This window comes from Perkinsus marinus (genome assembly GCF_000006405.1).
Source record: "Perkinsus marinus ATCC 50983 genomic scaffold scf_1104296939830, whole genome shotgun sequence".
NCBI lineage: Eukaryota > Perkinsozoa > Perkinsida > Perkinsidae > Perkinsus > Perkinsus marinus.
Window position 1 is genome coordinate 1 of NW_003213045.1, and position 4,450 is coordinate 4,450.

At 47.6% G+C, this 4,450-nt stretch overlaps 5 non-coding genes across 5 annotated transcripts; all 5 read left to right on the forward strand.

The window, feature by feature from the left end:
• The first annotated feature begins 141 nt into the window (after positions 1–141).
• On the forward strand, positions 142–214 carry Pmar_PMAR007198. The gene has a single exon. It is a non-coding gene; the product is annotated as a tRNA-Met (tRNA).
• Positions 215–804: 590 nt separating this feature from the next.
• Positions 805–876, forward strand: Pmar_PMAR007199. The gene has a single exon. It is a non-coding gene; the product is annotated as a tRNA-Gly (tRNA).
• Positions 877–963: 87 nt separating this feature from the next.
• Positions 964–1,036, forward strand: Pmar_PMAR007200. Its single transcript has one exon. It is a non-coding gene; the product is annotated as a tRNA-Met (tRNA).
• Positions 1,037–1,626: 590 nt separating this feature from the next.
• Pmar_PMAR007201 lies at positions 1,627–1,698 on the forward strand. Its single transcript has one exon. It is a non-coding gene; the product is annotated as a tRNA-Gly (tRNA).
• An 87-nt stretch (positions 1,699–1,785) lies between these two features.
• Pmar_PMAR007202 lies at positions 1,786–1,858 on the forward strand. The gene has a single exon. It is a non-coding gene; the product is annotated as a tRNA-Met (tRNA).
• Positions 1,859–4,450: the final 2,592 nt, after the last annotated feature.

The following is a 4,450-nucleotide window of genomic DNA, read 5'->3' on the forward strand; positions in this document are numbered from 1 at the left end:
TTAGGATATCTGCCTTCTAAGCGGATGGTCCGGATTCGACTCCCGGGCGGTGCAGTTCGTATCAACGAGAGAAGGGTCTCTATTCTATCGTGGAACAGTTATGCTCAGCACGTCAAGGCGATACAGGAATTTGTACGCATGAGCAGCTTGGCGCAGTGGATAGCGTGTTGGGCTCATAACCCAAAGGTCCCTTGATCGAAACAAGGAGCTGCTATTCATCACAATACACTCGAGATGGTTATTGAACTGAGAGGTGCAGCTTATCGACTGCATAGATCAGTCTTACCGAAAAATTTCCACTAAACAGAGTCGGTGTTTTCGTACCATTCCGTGCGGTTGGCCCAACCTTGCCAGTTCAGGGGGAAAACAACGTTAATAAAGCGTTGTCCGTGCATAGAAAAGAGCTATTCACCTAGAGCAGAACTCCTTGCAGGAATGACGAATGACCGCCCGGTACCTCAGAACGCGTTGCGGAGATGAACCAACACCCCAAATTCACGAGCCGCCGCATGCGGTTTCAAATTGTGCTTGCAAGCAGGAACTTCGATGTCACGAAAAAGTTGTGCAGCTTGTGCCGAGCTAGCTGTAGTATGCGATGAGAACCTTACCAGTTGGAGTTATCAATCGAGATGGAATGCGGCCTACCATGCGAGAGATATAGTAGCAGTTCGCGATCTCAGGTACGCGTTTAAGACCTAATCAGACTCTTGGCCGCGGGATGGTTGACAACGGTACGTCCGAGAAGGGATTCAGATGTTCCTCTACAAGTATCACAGGAATACTCAATCACTACATGAGTGATATGCACCGCTAGTCTAATGGTTAGGATATCTGCCTTCCAAGCAGATGGTCCGGGTTCGATTCCCGGGCGGTGCAGTTCGTATCAACGAGAGAAGAGTCTCTATTCTATCGTGGAACAGTTATGCTCAGCACGTCAGGGCGATACAGGAGTTTGTACGCATGAGCAGCTTGGCGCAGTGGATAGCGTGTTGGGCTCATAACCCAAAGGTCCCTTGATCGAAACAAGGAGCTGCTATTCATCACAATACACTCGAGATGGTTATTAAACTGAGAGGTGCAGCTTATCGACTGCATAGATCAGTCTTACCGAAAAATTTCCACTAAACAGAGTCGGTGTTTTCGTACCATTCCGTGCGGTTGGCCCAACCGTGCCAGTTCAGGGGAAAAACAACGTTAATAAAGCGTTGTCCGTGCATAGAAAAGAGCTATTCACCTAGAGCAGAACTCCTTGCAGGAATGATGAATGACCGCCCGGTACCTCAGAACGCGTTGCGGAGATGAAACAACCGCCCAAATTCACGAGCCGCCGCATGCGGTTTCAAAATGCGCTTGCAAGCAGGAACTTCGATGTCACGAAAAAGTTGTGCAGCTTGTGCCGAGCTAGCTGTAGTATGCGATGAGAACCTCACCAGTTGGAGTTATCAATCGAGATGGAATGCGGCCTACCATGCGAGAGATATAGTAGCAGTTCGCGATCTCAGGTACGCGTTTAAGACCTAATCAGACTCTTGGCCGCGGGATGGTTGACGACGGTACGTCCGAGAAGGGATTCAGATGTCCCTCTACAAGTATCACAGGAATACTCAATCACTACATAAGTGATATGCACCGCTAGTCTAATGGTTAGGATATCTTCCTTCCAAGCAGACGGTCCGGGTCCGATTCCCGGGCGGTGCAGTTCGCATCAACGAGAGAAGAGTCTCTATTCTATCGTGGAACAGTTATGCTCAGCACGTCAGGGCGATACAGGAGATTATACGCATGAGCAGCTTGGCGCAGTGGATAGCGTGTTGGGCTCATAACCCAGAGGTCCCTTGATCGAAACAAGGAGCTGCTATTCATCACAATACACTCGAGATGGTTATTAAACTGAGAGGTGCAGCTTATCGAGTGCATAGATCAGTCTTACCGAAAAATTTCCACTAAACAGAGTCGGTGTTTTCGTACCATTCCGTGCGGTTGGCCCAACCGTGCCAGTTCAGGGGAAAAACAACGTTAATAAAGCGTTGTCCGTGCATAGAAAAGAGCTATTCACCTAGAGCAGAAGTCCTTGCAGGAATGATGAATGACCGCCCGGTACCTCAGAACGCGTTGCGGAGATGAAACAACAGCCCAAATTCACGAGCCGCCGCATGCGGTTTCAAAATGTGATTGCAACTTGCAAGGTCCAAACTTTGGACCACAGCGCAACATGCTGCTACGCCAACCCAAGTCTTAACACCCAAGCAGCCGCCCAAGGTAACACCAGGGACACAGTGCTGAAGGCAACATCTTAGCACCACACCCCACCGAGAAGCCCTATACCATTGAGACCAACCCCCAACCGCAGGAGTCGTAACAATTACCCTTGAGCTTCCCTTCCCCTAAGGGAGGTGGACCCATACGTCTATGTACTTCATATAACCAGTACCATCCACCATTCAGTCGAGGGGGGTTGGAGCTTCCAGGCCCTGCTTGCCCTTAGCTTCATACGTTACTATATCATGCCCTCGCTGTTCTTCACGAAACCAAGTAGATAGTACCCAACCTCACCAGTAAATAAGCTCAGTGTCTGACTCACCGAGTCGGATCAATCCCGGTAAAATGCGCGTGAACAACGGGCGTGTGACTTGCTTAGAGACAAGTAAACCGTAACGGACTTATCGCAAGCGACACGACGCGGTGAACTCTTAAATCAGTGCGAATAGAACGACAAACGCGATTACCACGGTACCAGTGATAAGCTCTCAAACCATGCTATTACAGCACAGTAGAGATCGACTCACACCCATCCATAAGGACTAATAGCTCAAACCGTGCCCATTAACCGATATATAGCTACCCTAGCGTACTAACAGTCTAAGGGAATCGATACAACTAGTAATACATCCCAGTACCAATGTATAACCGTATGACTGCTAGAGATACGGATAACCTTCATACCCACCATATGAAGTCCCTATCCAATCTGACAGTGATCCTGCAGAATCAACTGCCTATCGGAATACAGGTCGAGATACGACCGTAAGACTCCGAAACAATTGGAATAACAACACGACGTGTTGAACACGTAAAAAGGAGACAACCAGGGCGTAAGCGCACGCCCGGCGTCACATCCGCACAGTATCGAACCCGCGCTACCGCGCAGGGTACCGGAAATAATGCTATAAAGCAGCTGGCAGACCAGTTTATCATGTCCAGCGCTTTGTATGCGTCACCGGGATTCTATGGCGTTGTGGGCAATGAGAGGAGCTTCTCTAAACTTCAGACTGGGTATAATGCGATACTCCGAGTCATATCGGGCTGTTTGAAGATGACGAAGGTTAATAAATTGCCTAAGATCGTGGGCTGGGAAGACTTAGCAAGAAGAGTATCTCGCCGAGCAGCTCACTCAGCAAATTCAGCACTCCAACACTCTCAATCATCTCCAGCGAAGCAAGCTCTTTTACAACAAGCTGAGAAGAAGAAGAAGATGAAGAAGCGGTTGAAGAGGAGAGGTTGGCGAGAACTATCAGAAGAGTTCCTTCCTAGGAGCATGTATCATCTGATACTTCCATTGCCGTCGAGGATTGCTCCGTGGTTGTTTCTAAGGGTAGTTTTCTCGGCTACATCATGTTCACGTGCGGATGATGATATATTGAGAAGGAACAAAGCTCTATCCTTACTCGATAAAGTGAGGAATCGGATGAAAGAGTATGCGAATATCGGTTCGGAGGCTTGATCTGATGGATCAGTAGATGCTGGATCGGGTCATGGAGGAGCTGGTGGTGCGGTTTGGAGATATTCGTTCGACACTATTGATGATATGAGTTTCCCTTTATTGGAACCTGTGTGGAAGGATAGAATTCCTGCAGGAACTTTAGCCTCATCATACTCTGCAGAGATTCTAGCAGCTCAGAATTGTGCCAAATACTTCACTCAACAGAAGGTGGATGTTACCAGCACAGTCCTGTTTGTTAGTGATTCGTATTCTCTCTACACAGCACTACAGGGTGATCCTTATAATTTGACTCCAGATATTATTCCGCTTTGGAGGTTGATACATCAAATATCGTGTGCTGTAGCTTCCTGTGAGTTTGTATGGGTGAGTTCACATTGTGGTTTAATCCGTGATATTGTGGACAGTTTGGCGAAGGAGAGCACTGAATTGGCTAAGTGTGAATGCCCCCTATCACCGTCAACTATCAAATCTTTCATTAATCGGGGTCGGAAACGTGCTCCTATGGTTGATCTCACTGATATAATACCAGATATCATGTCACTCCCCAATGTGACAGTGCGTTATGTGCATTCAAATGTGAATCAGATTTTATCCGGTCATTGGTCAGTCTGTCACGACTATTTATTCAAAATAGGAAAAGTAGATAACCCTCTGTGTACCTTGTGTACTGATGATGATAATGAAGTTGTTGATGATATTGCCCATAGATTATTCGATTGCCGGAAATAT